Raw genomic sequence first — 24,908 nt, 5'->3', positions numbered from 1 at the left:
CCAGAGCTGCCCGGACACCCTCAAGAAGAATTTTTTTTTTTTTTTTGTAAACCTACAACTGCTCAAAAATAGTCTTTTTTCTTGTATTTTCTTTTTTTTTTTTTTTTGAGACAGAGTCTCACTCTGTCACCAAGGCAGGAGTGCAGTGGTATGATCTTGGCTCACTGCAACCTCCATCTTCCAGGTTCAAGCTATTCTCCTGCCTCAGCCAGCCTCCCGAGTAGCTGGGATTACAGACGTGTGCCACTATGCCCAGCTAATTTTTGTTTTGTTTTGTTTTGTTTTAGTAGAGATGGGGTTTGGCCATGTTGGCCAGGCTGGTCTTGAACTCCTGACCTCAGGTGATCTTCCCACCTTGGTGTCCCAAAGTGCTGAGATTACAGGCATGAGCCACCGCACCTGGCCTAAAAAAAATAGGCTATTAATTAAAAACAAAAACAGATTGGCGTTATTTAAAAGGGCTGAAGAGGCGCACACCTCATGACCTGGCAATTCTGCTCCTGGGGAGGGACCCTAGGACAGGTGGTCACGTGGGCGAGAGTGTTTGCAGTAGCGTGGGCCACTCAGCCAATTCAGAAACCACTGAGTGTTCATTAACAGCAGAATGGATGAGAAGCCTGTCACATGTCTGCACGATGGAACATGGTGGAGCCATGGAAGCCAACGGACTATAGCTTGAGAAACCAAGAACTCAACACACTGAGATTACTTCACACCCTATGCAGCAAGGTGCAATGTTATTAAGGTTGGCTGCACATCAGACAAAACAGCAGGTGAAAGGAACAAGAAACAAAGCAATCACCTAGTTTTATTCTATTTACATAAACCCCCCTGACCCTGATGGGGAAAGCTACACCAGCTTGTTTAGGGTTGCTAGGATGGAAGTGTTGCCCATATAAGGAGGAGGTGAGAGTGACGGCAGGTGCAGGGGCTCTGCTGGAAGGGTGCAGGGGGAAGGAGAGGGGGCTGGGGGACTCTACCGGGTGATCTGGATGGCAGCCACACAGATGCGGGCTCCGAAGTTACACATCCTGTTGTACATTTACGATGCACATAAATGTACATCTGTATGGATGCTGCATTTAAAAATAAAATAAGCATCAAAACAAGAATTGACTTTGTTCTCTTATTTGATTTATTCTGCTTAACTCAAGGTGCAAATCACCAGCCACTGTCACCACTCTGGGTCCCAGTACCCCCCAGGCTGCAAGGCATTGAACACCTCCGCCGTTTCGGGGCGAGTGGACTGGCCAGCCCCAGCCTCCTCGCCCACACAGAGGCTCTCACCCAGCGTCACCAGGGCTTGGGGTGGGCCTTGTCCCACAGCCATCAAGCCCCCACCTGGGCCAGGCAGCCCCAGCTCCCCCTGCCCTGGAAGCTGCCTCCTCTGCCGTTTCCTGCCTCCTCAGGGCAGAAATAACCTCACGTCAGGCACCGGCATGTGTGTGTGGGCTTCTCCCCAGCATACACAGAGAGGCGACTAACGGGGTGTCACTGTCACCCCAGGGGTCCCACCACTCTACCAGTGCCTGCAGCAGGGACCCCCATGTGGGCCAACTAGAAGCCGCCATCAGGCTTGCGTTGTGCTGATCAGTCATTAATCTGGACATTCAAAAGCATTTTATTTGCTTGACAAGGAGCTGATTACTGAAGTTGCCAGGAGCCCGAAGTCATTTTTCTCCTTCCTCCCCCTATGAAAAAGCATTCTCCTCCCGGCTAGAGGGGCAGCAGGGCCTGCCAGCATAGGTGGGGTCCTTACCGCCCCTCTGTCTCATGCTGAGAGCCACAGCGCCTGCCCCCAGTGCCACCGCCTGCAAGGCTTTGGCATCCAAGCCCCTCACTTTCTCCCCACACCCCTTCTGCCTTCCTTTCTCATAGCTCTGACCCTGCCCTGCCCTGGCCCAGGACTCACCAGCTCCCTCCCCCACAGGGCGCAGGACAACTACACCCCCAATTCCACAGCCTTCAGGGCCAGCCCAGAGGCCACCTCCACCCATGCTCGGGGCCCCTCTGCAGGCTCCCAGGGCAGCCCTGTTCTCCCACCCCTCCTGGCCGTGCCTCCAGCACCCTAACGCCTGTGCTGTGGCCTGCAGACCCATCCAAAATAACTTAGGCACGAGAAGTCATGTCATGACCACCAGCTCGAGCCAAAGGGATTAAGACAGTGGCCCAGACGCCCAGCCAGCCTGAAATAGACCCGCTCACCCCGGGCTTCCCCTCAGGCCCTGTCTTGCAGGAGTCACAGCCTCGAGCATGGCTTCAGTCTTCAAGAAACACCCCGTGGCCTCCCCAGATCCCAAATCCAGCCCTGAGCAGCCAGAAAATTCAGCGACAATCACCCCCATTGCACAGAGGATGAACTGAGGCCGAAGGAGAAACCTCCTCCAAAGACAACAGGGGACTGCTCTCCTAGGTCCCTCTGGTCAAGCCACGAAACTTGCCCCTTCCCAGAGGAGAAGCCAGTGTGTTCACTGGAGGGGTCCCTGGCAGTGCAGGTGGCTGCAGCGTGGGCACCACTCCTATGAGGCATCCGTCAGAGGCTCATCCGGTGCATGGCGGGGGCCACCACACTCTCAGGGGCCCGAGGGCAGGTGCAGCCTGGCTGCCCCTCAGCCGCGCATCTGGCAGTCTTTCTCTTCTCACTACAGCTGACATCTGGCTCTCCCCAGAACCCCTACTGTCCTTCGGGCCCCCCACAGCCCCAGCTCCAGCTCAGGATTGGACCCCCGCCATGGCTGCTGCTTGTCACTCACTCATCGATGGCTTCAGCTTTGGGCCACTCGCTGGGAGGGACAGGATGGTATCCACCTCCCAAAATTCAGATATCAGAGCGTAAACTCCAGGACCTCAGAATGGGACTGTATTTAGGGGCAGGCTCTTTAAAGAGCTGATCCCATTAAAGGGAGGTCATGAGCATGGCCCTGATTGCATCCCAGTGGTGTCCTGATAGGAGCAGATTAGGACATAGGCACAGGGACCACCCTGAGGACGCAAGGAGGAGGTGGCATCTGCAAGCCAAGGATGGGGCCAGAGAGGAAACCAGTCTTGTGATTCTAGGGCCTCAGACTTCTGGCCTCCAACATCATGAGAAAGTTCATTTCTGCTTTTGCCCCACCAGTCTGTGGTATTGGCTACGGCGACCCCAGCCGGCCGACGTGCTCACAGCCTCTGAGCATCATGGGATGGCCAGTCCATCTGCCCCCGATCCACCTGACCCAATGACCATCGTCTCCTCCTGAGGCTGCAGCCTGGGCCCTGTCATCACCCGCAAACCCGCCGCCAGCATCCACTCCATGGCCACTGCCCTGCCATGCTCCGCACTCCCGCCCTCTGCAACTCCCAGCCCCCAGCCTTCCTCCCGACCAGGACTGCGTGTCCTCGTTGAGCCAGTGACAGTTTACACTTCCTCTTGTGCCCACCCTTCCTTCTGTGCCCACCTTGGCACCCATGGCTTATCAGAATGACCACGGCCTTGCCCTCTGTCTCCCATGCATTTCCTCCCACCACAAGCAACCCCAGTGCTGGGGGAATATACAAGGTGATGGTGTTCGGGTGTTGGTGCAGGCAGCATGGGACTGCGATCCGGAGAAAAGGAAAGCCTGTGAGATGAGTGCCACGTTGGCCCAGCCCTCCACCCAGGACAATTTCCCCACCACTCACGCAGGAATGGAGCCCAGGCAAGGTGTGGCAGCGAGCTGAGCCCAGGAGGCAGAGACCAGAGCTCAGGCACTGAGGGGACAGGAATGTAGGGGCAAGATTCCAGAGAGAGGGTCCAGAGGGGACTGTGGAGCTCGTGGCCCCTGGTGGGGCCTTGCATTCAGAGAGCAGGACCAAGTGCCCTTCTCCAGGGCAAAGGCAGGATGGAGAGCTCAGCAGTTAACAACACTGGAAGGTGGTGGAGCTCAGGACCAACCCAAGTGGCGGGTGGTGAGCTTGGCAGGTGGAGCAGGCAGCTGACACAGAACCATGCTCAGAGCCCTGCTCCAGACGTATCCTCAAAACGCCAGCACTGAGCCCCCAGGTCCACAGGGGAGACAGAGTGTGGGACTTCCTGTCACCAAGGTAGAGGCTTGGGAAACACCACGGGCCTCCAGGACCTGTTTCAATGAAGCATAAAACCGAGATCTGAACAGGCTGCTGGGACAAAACTTGGCACTTCTCAGAGGAAGATAACAGAATCCAGAGTTTCCACAAGGTACCATTTACAATGTCTAATTTACAATAAAAAATGACTAGCCAAACAAAGAAACAGAAAAGTTGCTTTATGTCAGTAATTCATAAATACATCCCAGGTTTAAAGGGTAATTCCAGAGCTGAAAAATATAATAGCTGAATTTTTTTAAATCACTGGATAGGTTTAATAACAGATTGGAGATAGGAGAGTCAGCAAGCTTAAAGATAGACAATTTCTATGTCATCTGAAGAACAAAGAGATTGAAGATTTCTAGAACATGAAAAATAAGTGTGTTAAGCATATCTTTTTGACACCCGGGACCCTCCTGACCCTGGAGAAATTGCTCTCTGCCACCTCCCAGGCCTAGCCAGTTTCTAGAGAGCGTAAATACTGGTGCACACCTTCCATATGCAAACCAGCTAATCCAGAACCTGCACCCACACCACCTCCTCTATGGGCTCTCACACTCATCAGGGTGGCCACGAGTCCCACCCTGATTACCCTAGGACAGGTACCAGACCACTAGAGACAGTACGTGTACCCCAGAGCCCACCAAAATGACTGAAATGAGCCAATAGTCAGCCTGCTTGCCTGGCTGGGCCTTCCCATGCTTTTCCCTCACTCCTTCTGCCTCCTGGCCACCCCTGGTGCTGCCCTGTGTGGCCCTTCATGGTGTGGCATGACCCCTCCTCTTGGGAGCTGTGAGTAACAAACCATTTCAATGGCAGTCATCCCCTGGTCTGTTGCCCTTGTTGTATCTGAATAATTACAAAACCTACACTTCAGAACAGTGCCTCAGTGGTCTCAGATGGCCTGGGATATGTGTTACTGGAATCAAAAAAGAAAAGAGAATTAAAAAGAGCAGAAAAAAATATTCAGAGATATGATGGCCAAATATTTTTCAAAGTATTGAAGAAAATGTCAATTACAGATCCTAGAATATCAGCAAACCCCAAAAAGAATGAATATATAAACACACACACCACTAAGCTCATTACAGTCAAAAGACTGAAAACCAAGAGTGTAAAGAACATTTTGAGAAGACACAAGACAAGGAAAAACCCACTTATTGCTCTAGCAATTAGCCTCCCTCTCCTGTCCTTCAGTTTCTCCCTATCTACTTATTCCTGCTATTGATGTTCAGTTTGTTTCTCTATGTTATTCTTCCTCACCCACATCTCTCTTCAGCTACTACCCCCATTTCTTTACTCTTCTTCTAGAAAGAATGGTCCATCATTGCAGTCCCAGCTAATCCTCCCATGTCCTTTAGCCACTGTCAACAGCCTGCTTCCTCCTTGCCCCACCCCACTGGTCACCAAGATCCCAGTGGCTCACATCAGTGAGGGCCACCAAGCCAGCCAACAGCCAACAGATCAGGCCCCACCCTCCTGATCTCTCACAGCCTGTGATGTGGGTAGCCTGTGACGTGGGTGGCCTCTTCTCCTTGCAGCACCACCTCCTGCAGGTGTCCCCCACACTCATCTGGCTCACCCCCACCTCGGCAGCCACTCTTTCTGAGGCCTTTTGTTGCCCTCTCATCTCCTTGCAGCTCCTAGACTTGGCTTCCTCTCCTTTCTGTCTACATCCTCCCTCGAGGTCTCACCAAGACCATGGCTCAAACTTCAGCTCCATGCTGAGGACTCTAGAAGTTCACACCTCTAGCAAGGGCCTCTCCCTGAGCTTCAGACTTGAGAAATACAACTTCCACTCAACGTCTCCACTTAAGAACTAACAGGAGCTGCAAACCTAACACAGAAAGAGGGAGGAAGGAAGGAAGGAAGGAAGGAAGGAAGGAAGGAAGGAAGGAAGGAAGGAAGGAAGGAAGGAAGGAAGGAAGGAAGGAAGGGAGGGAGGGAGGGAGGGAGGGAGGGAGGGAGGAAGGGAGGGAGGGAGGGAGGGAAGGAGGAGAGAGGGAGGGAGGCAGGGAGGGAGGACCCTGCAACAGAGAAGGCACAGTGCTGTATCGACATCTTAGGGACTTGCTGAATGGCAAGATGTGGAGTGAGGTAAGTGTATTAGTCCACTCTAACACTGCCATAAAGAAATACCTGAGACTGGGTAATTTATAAAGAGGCTTAACTGACTCACAGTTCCACAGGGCTGGGGAGGCCTCGGGAAACTTATAATCATGGTGGGAGGTGCCTCTTCACAGGGTGGCAGGAGAGAGAATGAGTGCTGAGCAAATGGGGGAAATCCCCTTATAAAACCATCACCCCCGTGATTCAATTACCTCCCACCAGGTCCTTCTCACAACATGTGGGGATTATGGGAAATACAATTCAAGGTGAGATTTGGTTGGGGACGCAGCCAAACCATATCATTCTGCCATGGCTGCTTCCAAATCTCATGTCCTCACATTTAAAAATCAATCATGCCTTCTCAACAGTCCCCCAAAGTCTCAGCTCATTCCAGCATTAACCCAAAAGTCCAAGTCCAAAGTCTCATTTGAGACAAGGCGCGCGCACACACACACACACACACACACACACACACACACAAACTAAGCTCATTACAGTCAAAAGACTGAAAACCAAGAGTGAAAGTCCCTTCTACCTATTAGCCTGTAAAATGAAAAGCAAATTAGTTACTTCCTAGGTACAATGGAGGTACAGCCATTGGGTAAATACACCCATTCCAAATGGGAGAAATTGGCCAAAAGGAAGGAAATACAGGCCCCATACAAGTCTTAAATCCAATAGGGCAGTCATCACATCTTAAAGTTCCAAAACAACCTCCTTTGACTCTATGTCTCACATCCAGGTCACACTGATGCAAGAAGTGGGCTCCCACAGCCTTGAGCAGCTCCACTCCTGCTGTTTTGCAGGGTACAGCCCCCATCCTGGCTGCTTTCATGGGCTGTGCAGCTTTTCCAGGCACACAGTGCAAGCTGAGCTGTTGGTGGATCTACCATTACGGGGTCTGGAGGACAGTGGCCCTCTTCTCACAGCTCCACTAGGCAGTGCCCCAGTGGGGACTCTATGTGAGGGCTCCAGCCCCAAATTTCCCTTCCACACTGCCCTAGTAGAGGTTCTCCACAAGGGCTCTACCCCTGCAATAGACTTATGCCTGGACATTCAGGCATTTCCATACATCCTCTGAAATCTAGGTGGAGGTTCCCAAACTTCAGTTCTTGACTTTTGTGCCCCTGCAGGCTCACCACCACATGGAAGCTGCAAAGGCTTGGAACTTGCACCTCTGAAGCAACAGCCTGAGCTGTATGTTGGCTCCTTTTAGCCATGGCTGGACTGCAGGGCATCAAGTCCCAAAACTACACAAAGCTGCAAGGCCCTGCACCCAGCCAACAAGACCATTTTTTCCTCCAAAGCCTCCACATCTATGATGGGAGGGGCTGCTGTGAAGACCTCTGACATGCCCTGGAGACATTTTCCCCATTGTCTTTGTGATTAACATTTGGCTCCTCATTACTTATGTAAATTTCTGCAGCTTGAATTTCTCCCCCAGAAAAATGGGTTTTTCTTTTCTGCTGCATCATCAGGCTGCAAATTTTCCAAACTTTTATGCTCTGTCACCTCTCGAATGTTTTGTTGCTTAGGAATTTCTTCTGTCAGATACCCTAAATCATCTCTCTCAAGTTCAAAGTTCCACAGATCTCTAGGGCAGGAGCAAAAAGCTTCCAGTTTCTTTGCTAAAACATAGCAAGAGTGACCTTTACTCCAGTTCCCAAGTTTCTCATCTCCATCTGAGACCGTCATCTGGACTTTATTGTCCATATCACTATCAGCATCTTGGTCAAAGCCATTCAACAAGTCTCTAGGAAGTTCCAAACTTTCCCACATCTTCCTGTCTTCTTCTGAGCCCTCCAAACTGTTCCAACCTCAGCCTGTTACCCAGTTCTGAAGTTGCTTCCACATTTTTGGATATCTTTACAGCAGCACCCCACTCTCAGTACCAATTTATTGTATTAGTCCGTTCTCACACTGCTATAAAGAACTGCCCAAGACTGAGTAATTTATAAAAGAAAGAGGTTTAATTGACTCACAGTTCTGCAGGGCTGGGGAGCACTCAGGAAACTTATAATTATGGCAAAAGGCACTTCTTCATAGGGCAGCAGGAGAGATAATGTGAGCCAAGAAAAGGGGGAAAGCCCCTTATAAAATCATGACCCCTGTGATTCAATTACCTCCCATGTGGGGATTATGGGAACTACAATTCAAAATGAGATTTGGGTGGGGACACAGCCAAACCAAACCAGCAAGTCAGGGTCAGGATGGAACTAAAACCCAGCCCTGCCCAAGCCAAAACCTCTCATGGTTCATCAGATGATGCCCCAGAAGAGTTGTTCTCTAGCTGTGACCAGGTCAGGATGATGCTCTCTCCAGCCCCAGCCTGAGCTTGAACAAAGGCATCTTCTTTGTGTAGAAAGCAGCCAAATATGCCATCCTAAGCTACAGTCCCTCCTCCTGCTCCTGGGGAGCAGCAGCAGAGTAAGCTGCATACCATTGCACAGGCACCCCCTCCCCGTCAGCAGACCCCACATCAGTCACCACAGCTTTACAGCCTTGACCCTCAAGCTGTCCCCATGCTGCCTGCCTACCCAGCCTGGTGTCCTGGTAGTGGGAAGACGTACTGCTGGACTTCACAGACAAATGCCAGTACATGGATCCCAGGGGGTTGAGCCACTTGATCCATGGATCCCACGGATCTGTCATACTCAGCCGCCAGATTAGCAGCCTCCCTTGCATGCCAGACTTGGGGGATAAATAGACACAAGGATGGAATTAGCATCTTCAGACTCTCTGGGATGGGAACAAAACCACAATCTCTGCCAAGATGATGATAATGAAGACGATGATGACAATGACAGGGATGATAACAACAATGATGACAATGACCATGATGATGATGATGGTGATAATCATGATGTTATGGTAATGATGTGATGGTGATAATGATGATGATGACAGTGACAGTGATTATAATGATAGTGATATGATAGCAATGGTGATGATGGTGATGATAATGATGGTGATGATGATGGTGGTGATGGTGATGATGATGTGATAGTAATGCTGATGACAGTGATGGTGATGGTGATGGCTATAATGATGGTGATGATAATGGTGACAAAGATGATGGTAATGATAGTGGTGATGATGCTGATGATGGTGTGTAATGGTAATGATGGTGGTGGTGACGATGATGATGCAATAGTGATGATGGTGATGGTGCTGATGGTGGTGATGTGATGGCGATAATATTGATGATGATGATGATGATGGTGGTGGTGATGATGGTGATGGTGATGATGGTGTTGTGATCGTGATGATGATGATGGTGGTGGTGATGATGATGATGGTAGTGATGGTGATGATGATGGTGATGGTGATGATGGTGATGATGATGATGGTGGTGGTGATGATGGTGATGGTGATGATGATGGTGGTGATGATAATGGTGATGGTGATGATGGTGATGATGATGGTGATGGTGATGATGATGGTGGTGGTGATGATGATGGTGGTGGTGATGATGGTGATGGTGATGGCGATGATGATGCTGATGATCATGATGGTGGTGATGGTGATGATGATGTTGATGATGGAGTGTGATGGTGATGATGATGATGATGGTGATGATGATGGTGGTGATGATGATGATGTTGATGATGGAGCTGATGATGGTGATGGTGATGATGGTGGTGGTGATGATGATGATGGTGGTGATGATGGTGATGGTGATGATGATGGTGATGGTGATGATGATGATGGTGGTGGTGATGGTGATGATGATGATGGAGTGTAATGGTGATGGTGATGATGATGATGATAGTGATGGTGATGATGATAGAGGGGATGATGTTGATGATGGAGTGTAACAGTGATGATGGTGATGATGATGGTAGTGATGGTGATGATGTGATAGTGATGATGACGTTGGTAATGATGACGGTGGTGAGGGTGTTGTGACGGTGATAATGATGACTAGGGTGATGGTGATAATGACAATGATGATAGCCATCTTCTGTTAAGCACCAACTACATGTTAGGTATTGCCCATGCATAGATTCATTTGATTCTCACAACCATTTAGAAAGGTGAATGGCATGTCCTCCCTCCATGGAGGAGCAAACCCAGACTCCTCAACTTTAAATGTTCACTAAAGTGGACACAGAGCTAGAGTCAAGTGTTAGGTTCAGGCCAGGCCCTACCACCAAGTGCTGGCGTGGGGCTGAACTGTATGAGCCCTTGTCATTGTTCTCTGAACTCTCTCAGCAAGTCTGTTATGGTTGTCATTTTACAGATGAGGAAAGTGGGTCCCAGAGGAGTAAGTGACTCAACAAAAGTCAAAGCTCCATCAGAGTGGCAGGTCTGAGGGGCAGCATCATGTTCCAGAGTGCTGGAACAGGCAGGCAGAGGCCTGGCCTCTTGGTAACTATCAGCCTCCATGCCTTCACCTCATCTGTCATTATAGCAGTAAGAGTCATCCTGACCATCTTAGAGGTGCCTGAGGAGATGCATGGAATGTCAGGCACCCACCAGGTGCTCAGTAAACCCCAGAGAGTCTAGCCAACCCCAGAACCAGGCTCCAGCTCCCAGTCCTGTGCTCCTGCCGTTTGCTGCCCTTGCCCCTCTGGTCAGACCTCCAGGACCATCAGTGGACTCAGGTCGTGGCCTGGGAAGCTGCAGACCTGAGTGGGAAGAAACATGATGAGGGGCAGCTATAGGCTGAGCCTCCTCCAACATCCCCACCAGGACAGTCCTGTAAGCAGTGAAATGGTTAAGGCCTCCCAGCCCGGCAGAATTGGCTCATTATCATTTCTAATATGGATCAATACTCTTCAGGCATCTGACAAAGCCAACGGCTCTCTGTTCCCTTCCTGCCCTCCAAATATAAGATCCCCTAAGCCACACTGGCTCAGGGCTCCCGCCCTAGCCCCCTCCTCAGGCCTCATCTCCATATTGGTCTTAATCAAGTCGTGGGGAAAGATGCAAGTCAATAAGTCGTCATTGATCATCCCCTCTTCCCTCCACCCCACTGACATTCTGTCAGCCCCTCCCCCACAGCCAGCCGGGCTAATGGGGGTCCTTGCCTCCCACGTAGGTGGCGGGAGGAGGGCAGTGCTCATGAAAGCTCTGATTGCTCTGAGGCCCAGGGCCTCCGTCACAGCGAGGGGCTCCAGCACAACATATGCCTCCTGCCCGCCGGCTTTGTCTTCAACAATAAAACAGGGTTTCTCTCCCGCCTCAGCCCTGGGTCCAATTTATCAGGCCTGGCACTGATCATCTGCTTCCCTGTCACCAGCCGGACTTGGAGGATAAATAGAGGCAAGCAGATATAGAATTACCGTGATCAGATCTCTCTGGGTCAGGAACAAAAAACACTTCACACTCCTTATGAAGCATTTCCACCATCCCAGACATACAAAGGGGCTGGGAAGGCAAAAGGGTGGGACCCCAGCAACCAACGGGAGCTCATCCTTCCCCTTGTAAGAGCCAGAGGAAGCTGCCACATGGAGCTCCCAGGCCACGTTCCTTTGGGAAGTCACCTGCAGTGACTGAGCCTCAGTTTCCCATCAGCGACACCTACCTTGCAGGGCTGCGACAAGCACTCATGGAGAGAATAAAACCAAGGATCTGCCACTGAACCTAGCAGATAGTGGGTGCTCTGTGAACGGCAGTTAGCACAGCTGCCTTTAACGGTGCAACTGTCCACAGCCAGGTACGGCATTCGGCATGTGTCACGTCCACGCCCCATGGAAATGTCAGTGACAGTTTGCACCCTTGTTCTTCCTCAGCCATTACACCTAGAGCTGCCATCTGCAGACGGTGGCCAGCTCGGGGTGGCACCACAGGCCCGCCCTGCCCTTTTGAGGGTCTGCAGGGCTGCCATGGGAGTTCCAGGTAGATTGATGCCCGCCTGTGGCAGAGGTCCCCAGCGGCTCTGCACAACATCTCAACAAATGATCCTGGACAGGTGGCCTGGGCTGGAAGCCGATCAAACACCATAAATACTGCGCACCCAAGGCCGTGACTACATTACCGCACGGTGAGTAAATAACAGGCCCGGGGTGGAAACACCCGGGAACAACCTCTAGACGAGTAATTTATGCCCCTGTAAAACCCGATTAGATCCCAGCTAAGTGACTTCGCGGATGGGCAGGCCGCTTTGGAGAGAGAGAGACTGAGTGAGCAGCCACCACAAGCACCTGGGGGGACCTTCGTGGGGCCACTATCTCCCCTGTGAGGGGGTGGGCCTGGGGCCCAGGCGTCCCATCAGGCTCGGTGGGGTAGCATCTTGGGGACCCAGGCCACCCAGGGGTGGTGACCCCACTTTAGCATATGGTGGGAGGGACCCTGCAGATGCATCCTACCCAGGCAGGATGGACGCCCCGTCCGCAGCCCCTGGGGCACAGCAGGCCCAGCCTCTTGGTGTATTTCAGTCTAAATGTAGATGCAAGTCCAGTCAAGGCCTCAGCCAGGAGCCACCATGCACACCAAGGCTGGCATCACATGTGCCCCTCCTGGGTAGGGTCCCCGGCAGGTGGAGAGCGTGGGCCTGGGGCAGGGACGGCTCCTGACCCAGGATAAGGACCACAGTAGCCAGGTCAGGGTGGCGCCACAGGACTGCCCTGCCATGCCAGCCCTGCCAGGCTGACCGTAGTTAGCAGGGTCTGTCAGAGGTGGCCGGGGCAGCAGGAGGGTAGGACACAACCCAGGCCCTGAGGCAGGCACCATTCAAAAGCAACCAGCTACCAAGTCCTCCCTCAGAAGGGGCTTGTGTCACATCCCCTCGTGCTCCCGCTCCCTGCTGCTCCCCCTCCACAGCCCCCAACAGGGGCTCTACCCCTGGTGCCCATTTCCCCATGGCCCACACACCCCGAGTGCTGCCCCACAGCCACTGCTCCTGCCTTCTCACTGAGCCTCTCCTTGGGCCCACCCTGCTCCCTGCCTCTCTCTGGTCTGGCCACTTGCCAGGCAGTTGGGGCACCCTGGTGTGCAGATCTGGGGGCTGGGCACTGAAGTCAGCTCAGGCTCAGGAGCCAGGCAGAGCTGCGTTCAAATCCCAGCACTGCCCATCGTAGCTGAGTGACTTCAGCAAGTAATGTTAACCCAGCCTCAGTTTACTCCTCTGTAAAGGAGACAATAGTGCCTCCCCTGACTCCCCTGATAGGGGTGGGGATCCCCAGAGAGAGAGAAGGTCAGTGCCTGGCACAGCCCAGGGGATGGCGAGAAAGTGCTCAGGGAGGCACCTGTGGCTGCTGGCCCGGTGGCAGTGGTGAGGGAGGGGTGGATGAGGCTCAGGGATCTGGACCCATGGGAACAGGGGCTGAAACGGGACCCAGGCTGCAGGCACCCCCTCCCACCACCTTGGGCAAGGCACTCCACCTCTCTGAGCTCCTGGGGGCCCTGTCTACCCATCCTCACAGGGATAAAGGAAGGATCTGGTCACGTCACCCCTGCTCAAGTCCTCTGGTGGCTTCCTAGTATTTCCAGCGTCAAGTCCAAGGCCTTTCCACCTGGCACCCAGCTTCCTGCCCATTCACTCCACCCTCCTGCCACCACCAAAGTCTATGCTCCAATCACCTTGAACAAGTTATTCTTCCCAAGCAATTCTACTTCTCCATGCCTCCCGCTAGAGACACCTCAGTCTCCAGCTCTGCCTAGTGAATTCCTATTGATACCGCAAGACTCCGCCCAAATGGCCTAACCTCTATGAAACTGTCCATTGTTCTCAAAGCAGAGCTAAGTCACACCTTCCTCTGAGCCCGCACAGTAGCCTTGGCTTAGTCAGAAAGGAGATCAGTATGACTTATCCCTTTCCAGGAACTACTTCCTGTTCTCCACCCCACAGCTATTGCAAATCTGCTAGGTTAGTGCACTGTGACCCCACTGCCCTGGTCCCAGCTGAGTGATCCTAAGGAAGCCACCTGATTCAGGCTGGAACAATCAAAGCACTTTTCCAGGGTTATTGGAACTCAAACTAGGAAAGAAAAGTCAATTTCTCTCTGGTGGTCAGAGGTGTAAGGTGCAAAATTTGGGAGCCTCCAGCCACACATTTGCCACACATGGAACAAACCAGTGAGAGAGCCGAGGCCTGACCTGGGAAGGAGACCTCTGGGCCTTGGCCCTGGTGACCCCTGAATCCTAGCTGCCTCCCATCCTGGGGATCCAACCATCCTTAGATTCCACAGGATTCCCAGGTCTCATCCAGCAAATCCCTCAGCCCCAGCTACTGTGAGAGTTTCTGTCACTGTTAACCTGTGAGTCCCCATCCCTGGAGACAGTGATGGTCTCATCAGGCTGATGGCCCTACATGGGGCAATTCATTCAGCCCCTAACGAAAGCTCAGTTCCAGAGCCCCCACTGACATGGGTTCTTGCAAGGCCTAGAACCAATGAGATATTTCTGTTTTTTAATTCTTTCTTAAAGAAGACCCCCCTAAAGTTGCACAAGCATAAGACCCCTGGGATCCTTCTCTGGCCACTGCATCCTGTGAGTCTCCAGGGCAGGCCTCAGTCTATGAGTCTCTCTGGGCCGTGCCCAGAACACAGGAAATGCACAGGAAGTGAGGACACAACCCCATTGAATCCCTGGAGCCCTGCATCTCATAACTAATTTAGTGCTTCCTGGCCTGGCCCCCTTAATAATACAGGCACAGGAGAGCGTGCAGAGGAGGGAGGACAAGAAGGCTTAGCTGCTGGCACCTGCAGGTCAGTTCTGTCTTTCTTCTAGCACAAGAAGCAAGGGGCCAGGCTAGCTCACTGTGGCACCTCTGTAACTTCAGGTCCCACAGGGGCCATCTCATCTGATCACTGTCCCAGTGGCCAGGGAGACCTTCTGGGTCTGCCCTGAGAGCCTGGGCCCATGCAAATGACCCCTCCTGGTTCAGGAGCCACCACCACAAGGGCTATGAGGAACCAAGGACCCTCATCCCATCCCCAGCACCACTAGAACTAAATGTCAGGCTCATCAGAGTTCCTACCACGAAATCAAACACTAATCTGCTCCCCCTAATTTCTCTAAGACAATATTAGCCACTCAAAATGAAACGTAAGTGTGAGTAAGAGCCCGGCTATCTTGGAAGTGGGAGCAGGCAGCCTGAGGAAGGGGATTTATTGTATGTTTGCTGAAGCAGGCCAGGCATGCATACCCACAAAAGGCTGGCAGCTCCAGCTTGGCCCGGGCTAGCCTCACACAGGCGTCCACTTAAAGGCACAGCAGCTTCCTCCCCAGGAAACAGTGTTGGGCACCGTTGGAGCTTGAGAAATAGGAAAGTGAACAGGGGTGCCCTGCCGCTGGTGAGAGTAATTCACACCAAAAAATTTCTCCAAGTGTCAGCAGACCTAATATATCAGTGAGAGTGTTGGAAGCAAGCCGTGTACCCGGAAGCACCCTGGTGGACATGCTACTTTGGTAAACAACTAGCAGGATCCTAGAGTCAGAGACAGAGGAGTAGCCCCACATGACCCACCAGTGACCATCAGTGACACATCTATGAGGTGTGTGGCATGTGGCTGTCATGTCCAACTTCCACCGTGGCCCAAGGCCACTGGGATTTAACCCAATTTCCAGGTAAGAAAACGGGTTCCAGATAATGAAAACCACTTGCCCAAGGTCCATGTCAATGAGATCTGAAGCAAGTCACACCTGCCTTCACTCCGAGCAGCCCCCGGGAGCCACATCCACCTTCACTCTGAGCAGCCCCTGGATCCCAGGAGGAAATGCAGCCAGCGTGATGGTGGGCATCCACCCCCCATGGGTTGGCAACTCCCCGCTCGGAGGCATCTTCTCTCCATCCCACCAAGGAAGCACCACTCTTAGCCCCACTCTTGACAGCAAGGAGACATGCCCGAGGTCACACAGCAAGGTCAGGCCCTCCCTGACCCAAGCCTCGTGGCCTCTCCTCCACCCAGGCTGAGCCCAGCCCTGGGGGTGCCGGTGCACGTTCCTGCAGCCCCCAACTGCCTGAGAGCCACACGTGCTCCGCACCCAGGTGTCCTCGAATGACCATGACCTCAGGCTGGGTCTGGGGAAGGTGGTTCTCATTCAGGGCCCCTAGAAGCCATGTGCAGTTCTCCACCAGCCAAAGCCCCATCCAAGCCCCCCTACCCAACTCAGCCATCCCCACCGCCCCTCCCTGCCACCCTGCACAGGCGCCCACCAGGAAGGGGTGGCAGGACTCCTGGCCAGATGAGCCCGCTGGGACCTGCCCCCCAGCCTGCCTGACCAGCACCCTCAGTCTCTAGGTACAGCCCACACCTGGCAGTGCAGGGCTGGGTCACTCCATGAGTGGGGCGGCTACAGCTTCTGCTGCCCACAGCCGGGCTCCCCACGCACTAGAGCAGCCCCTGGGCCCAGGCAGACTTGACCTCACCCTAGCTTAATGATGCCCGGCCTTAACCCAGAGCAAAGCCCCTACCTCCCCGAGCCCCCTCCCTTACCTGGGAGAAGGAAGGAGCCTACTCACCAGGGGCCATTGTGAGGGGAATGAGGGTCTGGCCCATGTGCTGTCTGCAAATGTTCACCAGGGCCTCCAAGAGGCCATTCAGCCCATCCCCAGAGGACTCATGACCTTCAGGAGCCGGGCCTTCCATAGCCACTTGGGCTACATGCCCGGGAGCCCAGCCCCCTGGAAGGAAGCTGTGGCCAATGGCTGCAGTGCCACTTGTCCTGACCACTGTCCCCCTCTGACCTCACCTGATCCCAGACCAGCCCTGGAACTGTGCAGTGGCCGATGCCTCCCAGCCCCTCCCTCCTCAGTCACCACCTCGTTCAGCGGCCAGGGACAGGCTTGGGGCCTGGAAACCTCTGGACCAAGCAGGGGCCCACAGCTCCTTCTGCTCCAGGGGTCTGTACAGCCCTGTGGTCACTGCTGCTCTGTCCCCTGCCTGGAAAATGGGCTGAAGCCACATGGATGAGACCACCTGAAGCAGCAGATGGAGCCCAAGGTCCCTGCCCTTGGAGAGCCCTGGGGCCTGGCCGGATCCAGCCCCTGAGCAGAGGCTGAGTGCTGCGGCATGGATGGGGGGTCTGAGCCGGGGGCCCCCACTGTAAAGTGGGACTGGGAAGCCCACCTTGCCAGCAGGGAGGGCTCAGCTCAGACCACTGGCGCTGGCGGAGTCACCGAGTCTGTAGACTGGCTCTGAGGCAGCCAGCAGTCTAGGGGACCCCCATCCATACCCCTCTCTGGTTATCCCAGGGCCACCACAGACTACACGCCACCAGCCTGGCTCCTCCACAGCAGACATCCAGCTTCTGGCCGCAGACCCCACCCAGATCTGCCTTCCAGCACATTCTGCCCCCTCCCCAGGGCCCTGGACCAGACTACATCAAACCCCTTGAGCTTCCTGCCAAGGACAAGTGAGGGGCCAGGAGAAAGAAGCCCCATAAATCTCTTTGGAGACATTTGCCAAGATACCAGACACCAAAATCTCATTAGCAGGCTAAACTCTCGGGAAGGAAATGGAAAATAAGTACCCGCAGATACAGGCCTGGAAACCGCAGGACCGCCGAGCAGGAGACGTGGATTAATCGAGATGATATGCACGGGACAAGCTGTTGCCACAGTTTTGCACGGTTTTTTTGTTTGTTCGTTTGTTTTGTTTTGTTGGGTTTTTTGCTTTAACTACAGTTTCAGTATAGTGGGACCCTCAGCGTACCAGGTGGGTGAGGTTGAGGCCCTTTATTCACAAGAGAGGAGAGGAGGGAGGGCGAGGCCTGGCAGCGGAGGCACAGTGGGCGGGCAGGCAGCTGGACTGTCCCAGGAGGGCGTTCAGGAGCGCGGCTGCGCTGGGGCCCCGTCCATGCTGCTCAGAGCCCCGGCGTGTAACAGCTCCTTCCACTCAGGGAAAATCCATCCGTTTAATGGAAACGTTAACCTCAATTCACCTGATTTCCTCCCTGCACTGAGGTCTGAGAACTGAGAACGGGAAGAGGCTCCGAGGCTGGAGGACTCCCTGAGGCCTGGCATAGACGCGGGCCCACGGGTCTGGGGACCCTCAGCGAGGGCCGGGACAGTGACAGTGGGTGCCTTCATCAGAGAGAAGCAGCCCCGCGACGCCCCCACCCCTCTCGCCAGCTCAGCCAGCTCTGCACAGGCTGGACATGACAGACAGGAAGAGGAAAGCCCCTCCCCCAGCACTCAGTGGCTCAGGCTCCCTCCGGAGTCTCCGCAAACTACCAAGGAAAGGGGGTGGCCCAGGCAGCTACGCTGTGTCCAAGGTCACCTGGTGCCCCCGGCTGCAGTTCCAGGACACCCCAGCCAGGAGGCTGTCAGAGAAAGGCGGAGGCAGCTGCGGTGGGGGTGGGGTCGGCAGGCTGCCTGCAGAGGTGGGAGGGCAGGGTCGGGGCGGGGCTTTGGGGAGAGTAAGGGTCTGGGAGTGGACCACGCCCTCACACCCTGCCCCCTCAGCCATCAGCAGAGTGACCCGGAGCAGGAACTCAGCCAACGGTGAAGGCCACAGCAGGGGCCCAGAGGGGCTTGTACCGGGCACGTGCCGTAGGGTGCACAGCCACCAACCGGCGTGGCAGAGGCCTTAGCAAGGAAGCTGAGGGAGTCTGTTGGGGGCCTCCAACGGCGGGGAGTTGGGGAGAAGACGCGGCCTCCAAGTCCCTGACAGTTCCAGCTATACCTCGGCAGGGAGGGGCAGAGTTGGTCCGAGACCAGGGTCAGGCCCAACCCATTTTGGAGGGTCCAAGAGAAGCCAGCTGCCCCCAAGAGACCCGGCTTGTGGCTTTGGTCTCCTCTGCACCCTTCAGGGCAGCCCTGTGCCATGACCCCGCACTGACCCTGACACAGGAGGCTATACCCCAGGAGCTGGCACTGGGGATGGGCCACAAAGCCGCAAGAGCCTCCCAGGCAAAGATGCAGAAGGCCGAGAGCGGAGTCCCCATCTCTTGGGTTGCAGGCCAGCACTCGCTGACCCATGCTGGGTTGAGGACCCCAGGCAGGCCTGAGGGACAGGCTGTCCGCACGCTCCCACCCTCAGGTGCCCCTGCGTGCCGGCCTTGGTCACACCACCTACCATCTCCCACCACATTGAATGACCCGCCCATGGGATCTGTGGTCTAGCAGTTTGAGACTAACTTCAATTTCTTCCTCTCCTTTTGTCCTGCCAGCCCCACCCAGAGGCCTGTGCACAGAGCCCAGGGGAGCCCAAAGCTGCCTGACACCATGGAGACCCCCCAACTCGCACGAGGCTCCACGCAGGCAGAGCCAGGCCACGGCCACAGCACCATCAGAAGACGGGAGGCGGCTGTGCCTGGCCCAGGGAGCAGCAGGTGTGCAGACAGGACAGCAGGTCTTTCACCTGTACTCCAAGGTGAGCGGGAAGATCTTTCTCCAGTTACCCTAAATGTGAGAGGCTGGTTTTCCAAGTCAGAGAACAAACATTCCATCATTTTTATCTTTTCTGTCAGGTCCCAGAGCAGCTGCTTTGCCAACGTCTCAGTTGGCAGGTGGCTCCGTGTGAAGTCATCAGAGCTGGGCTCAGGCCACCCAGATGACCCACAGAGACACCCCCCCAGCAGGTCAGAGGGTGGCGGCCCAAGGTGACTGCAGAGGACAAAGTGAGGAGGAGGGGCCTGGCCCCTCTCTGCAGGGTGCAGCCTCCCAGCACATCCGGGTGCCAAGGGTCCTGGTACCATGAGGGGCAGAGCAGCTCAAGGGCACCAGGCCGGCCACTGACTGGAGGCTTCCCCAGCCCACACCCACCAGGGTTGCCCCTCAGCCTGGGGCCTTCCAGACCACCCTCCACCTACAGGGCGGCATCCCCCTTCTTCGTGGCGTCTGAACACCTCTCATCTCTTTATAGCATCCGAGACCCTCCGGAACACCCCTCCACGTCCATCTGCCCAGGCCCCGGCCCGCTGTGCTGTTCCATGCTGCGGGTTTGCCCAGGGGGTGCCCCCACCGCACCCCCTCCTGGGGTCCAAAGGCTCAGGCTGCACACCCAGGGAGCACTGGTGGCCTCTGCCCGGGTCCCCGGTCCCCACGTTCCCCCACCCCAGCTCCTCGCCGTGGGCTGACTCCCACTCTGATTTGTTTCTGCTGCGTAGGAGCAGGGACTTTCAGGAAGGACTCCATAGCTCTTGAGACCACCTCTCTCCCCAGCTGCCAGTACCACCGGGGGTGCCCAAGAGCCCAGGGAGCCTGCATGCCGCCCGCCACCTGGCCTGGTGGGCAGGCTGTGACCAGCGTTTCATTTGCAGACCTCGTTCCTGGCTGTGCTCCCTTCCCCAGGGCAGCCCGGCCTGAGGGGCAGGAATTATGGGGACCTGGAGAGGACACCTGTGCAGATGCAGGGAACACAGATGGCCTTTGGAGATGGTGGGTCCCGAGTGTGGAGAGCCACCAGCAGGTCCGAGCCTGAGAGAGTTGGGTGGGGCGCAGGCAGGGCCAGCTCCAAGAGCTCTGGTGGGGAGGGTCGGGATGGGCCGAGAGCCAGCAGGGCAGAGGGGAACTCAAGGGGCCCCCAGTGTGCCCCATGTTCCTGACTTCCTAGGAGCCAGCTTCTGTGGTCCCCAGATACAGATGGGAACAGAGGCACGGAGTGGCTGAGTTCCCAGCCTGGGCAGGTGGCTGGCAAAGGAGCCCTGGCCCAGCCCTGTGAGCCCAGATTCCAATCCTCTCAGCCCAACGCCCTCTCCCTCTGGAGGACCCCCCACTACACAGCAGGGTCCTGGCCCCGAGACGCCACTTCACCCTGCTTTTCGCAGGGAAGCACGTGCAGCCGCAGGCGGATCGAGGGGCCCCAGCTGCACCCCATGCCACCCGCCACAGAGGGCACACGGCTTTGGGCCACACGCAGAGCTCCCGCCAAGCTGATGAGTGTAAAATGGGCTTTTGTCGCAGCCTGGGACAGCTCCCTCTCGGGCCCTTCCCATGTCCTCAAAGACAAAAGGAGCTTGTCCCAGAGGAGGACCTGGGGAGGCCTCGGGGCTGTCCTGCTTCTGAGGGAATAAGCCTGGTCCCCAAAGGAGCGAACCCACCCGTCCAAGCCCTCTCACCCTAAAGCCAAACATTACTTGAGGCTAAACCCACAGGCCCATTGGGCTGCCTTCCGGAAGGGCAATAAATCCAGTCAGAATAATCCCCGAGCCCGGAGCCTCCGTATATCAGAGGGACCAGCTGTCACCAGTTCACCAGCCACCTCCTTCCTGGCCAGTGCTGGCCCCACACGCACTCCTGCTCGAGTCTCAGGGAAGCAGCCGCAGCCACAGGCTGGGCCTCCTGGGGGAGCAGAGGCGAAGTATTTATGGACATGGAATCCAGAGACTCGCAGCAGCATTGAGAGAGCCCCCCACACACGGCTAGCCTGGTCACCCCTCCTGGTGATGGGGACAGGCGGGAAGCTGATGTTACGTGCTTCCAGAACTGTCACCGAGCCGCCTGATTTACTGACCCTGTCACCAGCCAACGTGGACTTCAGCCCAAAGCCACCGCCTAATGGATGCGGATCAGGGTCAACTTCTCTCAGAGAGGCTTGAACTCTGAAAGTGGGTGATCAGCTTCTGCGTTATTGGGGGAGGGGCTGGCTGGACCCCGCTTCACGTAGGGTGTGCAGCCCGGGAGGGGTCAGCGTTTCTGGGCAGCTGCTGAACCAAATTAAATACCACCTCCCTCTGAGTCTGTAAGAGAGGACACACGGCCGGGAGGAGCCCCCCCGCCATGTCTATGACTCCAGCCTACCCCACATGCGCCCTCCCAGCCGAGCCGGCAGAGAGGAGGCCCCCCCACCTCCCATCTGGAACCCACCCTGACATCGCAGGCCGTTAATTGCACAGCAGCCAGAGCCAGAGTCTTCCCAGGTTGTTAAAATTCATCACCGTGTTCCCCCGACTCCAGGCTTGCCACCCGCCCAGCCAATCGTGGCCGCCCGGGCCTCGTCCAGGAGGCGATCTGTGAGCCTGGGCACCTGCAGAGACCTCTGTCGCTATCCCATTAGGAGGGGCCACAGAAGGATGCACACCAAAAGCATCCCGCAGCCTGTCATTAAATATTGATAAAAGGCGGGAGGGGAGAACACTATGCAAATTATTTATTGATTTCCCATGTGCAGAACTGAGATAATGAGGGGCCGGAGGAGAGTGAGGGGCTGGGGGGCTGGAGGGTTGGGGGGCTGGGAAGGAACTCTTGGCGCCAGCTCAGCAGGGACTCATGGAGGGACTGGAGCCGCCAGAGAGGCAGTGTCCCCCACACATGGGCCCAAATTCCGGCTTTGCTGCTTACAGGTTTTTGGTACTTTTTTTTTTAACAGAATCATTTGATTTTTTGTTTGTTTGTTTGTTTTTCACTTTAAAACAGTTTGCATAGTAAGTGTTTAAGATTTGGTGGTCACATGTATATTATGAAAATCTCTCTGTAAAAAATCTCGAAGACCAGAATTTTACATCTACTTTAAAGAACAGTGATGTTTGTATTTTCAAGAAAGAACAAAAATGCCTCCCTTTTCAGTGAAAAGGCACAGCCAGCCCCTGCTTCCAGCTGTGAAAGACCAGGTTATAGACCCATGAGGCAGGTCGGAGGATTCCAGGAGGTGTCCTCCCTGCCTGGTGGAGGGTAATGGCTCCAGAACATTCTGGTCTCCCGACAGCAATGCCTCAGAGGTGGCACTGGGCACCCTACACGTCTCGTCTCATTTAATCCTAAATTAGCCTTGCAGCCTGTACCAGGCCCTGCTAGCCCCGACTCACCAGCAGGGCTGAGATTGGGCCACTCTGCAAACCCACATCTGCAGTGGCTTAAGAAACCAGCGGGTCCACCTTCACTCTAGAGAGATTCTGATGCAAAGCAGTCTCTTTCAAAAGTAGAGTTTTTAAGAAGCAGCTGCTTGGTCATCCAGAAACCTCCATTTTCCAGACCCAACCTCCTTGCGGGTGTCTCCTGGCCTCACATGTCTACATGGAGGATGCTTGCTCCTCAGTCCCCCAAGTCCTGGGAGATGACGGGCCCGGGCAGGCACCTGTCACGTTCCCTCAGCCAGGACTTCACCACCTAGCCCTGCGTCGAACAAGATGTGAAAACTGAGGCCCAGGGAGGAGCCAGGACCTGCCCCAGTTCCCCCAGCCAGCAGGACAATGCTGGACCTCTGACCCTCAGCCGAAGGCACGGTCCCCTGCCCTCCTTCCCCACAGACACGGGCCAGGCCTCTGCACCACCCTTCAAGGCACGGGCTCCAGGGGACCTGCCACTGGCCCAGACAGGCCTCCTCGGGGCTGAGTGGAAACCAGGAAGGACAGGGAAGGGCCCTGAGCCCTGAGACGACGAGAACTACTTGTTTACGAGGCGAATCCCCCAAGACAACCCAAGGTGAGGAGGAACGGCTGAGCAAAGAAATCATCACCACTGCCACCATGTGGGCTCTGGGCTGTCCATCCACAGCCCCCAGGACCCGGGGGCCCCTTCATGACCACCCCTTGCTTGGGAAGAGCCCCCGGCATGGGAGCATACCAGCCCCCACTTCACTTCAGGGGGCCCAGGGCTGGGAGTTCACGCTGTCCTCCTCAGTGGGCCCCCGAGAGCCCTCCCCACTCCCTCGCCCAGTCTGGAGGATGAGAGTTCAGGCCAGCAGACACCACTGCCAGCTGCTCACCGCGGCCCCACAGAGGGGACTGTCTCTGCCTCATCTGTACCTGGTCTGGCTTCTGCTCCTGCCTCCTGACTCCCTCCGCAGGGACCACTCAGTGCCACCCACATCCTGGCAGATCACAGAGAACCTGGAGCCAAAGGCCTGGGTTCCAGACCCAACCTCTCATGAGGTGCAGGCAGGCACCAGACCAGCAACAGACTTGGTTTCCCCAACAAGCCAACGCAGATAATATGCAACCCCTGCCTGGATGACACCCCAGACCAGTGAGGTCACTGGATACACAGCCTGGGGCACTGGGAGCCCTGGGCAGCCCCCACCTCAATATGACCTCGTCCACCTCGGGGCGGGCAGCCTGCAACCACCTGGACGAGGCCCACCTCACTGTGCCAGTGCAGTGCCACCCAGACCAGGGCCACCTCACCACACTACGACTGTACAACTGGACCAGGGCCACCTCACCATACCGCTGCAGTGCCACCCAGACCAGGGCCACCTCACCTCATGGCTGCAGTGCCACCCAGACCAGGGCCACCTCACCACATGGCTGCAGTGCCACCCAGACCAAGGCCACCTCACCACACTACGACTGTACAACTGGACCAGGGCCACCTCACCACACCGCTGCAGTGCCACCCGGACCAGGGCCACCTCACCTCATGGCTGCAGTGCCACCCGGACCAGGGCCACCTCACCACACCGGTGCTACACATGCCAGGCGGGGAGCGGCTCTGCAGCCTCACGTCTTTGTTCAAATCCCAGCTTCCAGAAGCTTCAGATATTTAGTTAAGATGCTGAACTATTCAGTCTCCTGTGCCTGTTTCTCTAATATAAAATGAGGATAATATTAGTAACTATTTCTGAACACGTTTCTGAGGCTCAAAAGTGTTGATACGTGTAAAAGGCTTAGGAAGAGGCCGGGATGCAGACACTGCCCGGCTGGGGCTGCTGTTGTGATGGGGGAGGTCTAGACCGGGAGAGGCCTTGGGGTGGAATCTGTCACCTTCCATGTACAGTTGTCCCCAGCGGGCATCGCGCACCTCCCGGGGTCCTCCAGAGCCAGAGAGTAGTTAAGCGGGGAGAGGGCAGCCGGGGAATTGGCTCGTGGGCCGCGACTGCCCCCCTCCCGGGGTCCTCCAGAGCCAGAGAGTAGTTAAGCGGGGAGAGGGCAGCCGGGGAATTGGC

The 24,908-nt window shown here is 55.5% G+C and overlaps 1 long non-coding RNA gene across 1 annotated transcript in view; it reads right to left on the bottom strand.

Annotated features, from left to right (window-relative positions):
• The window catches only part of LOC114679296 (uncharacterized), a 61,082-nt gene extending 42,821 nt beyond the window's left edge, over nucleotides 1-18,261 (bottom strand). The window contains exon 1 of the long non-coding RNA XR_003731017.2: nucleotides 18,025-18,261. This is a non-coding gene — a long non-coding RNA (uncharacterized LOC114679296). The remainder of the gene's footprint in view (nucleotides 1-18,024) is intronic.
• Between the last annotated feature and the right edge of the window lie 6,647 nt (nucleotides 18,262-24,908).

Source organism: Macaca mulatta, chromosome 7 (assembly GCF_049350105.2).
Source record: "Macaca mulatta isolate MMU2019108-1 chromosome 7, T2T-MMU8v2.0, whole genome shotgun sequence".
In the NCBI taxonomy this organism is placed as follows: domain Eukaryota; kingdom Metazoa; phylum Chordata; class Mammalia; order Primates; family Cercopithecidae; genus Macaca; species Macaca mulatta.
The sequence above is the reverse complement of the archived record's forward strand: the minus strand, read 5'-3'. Positions and strand labels throughout refer to the sequence as shown.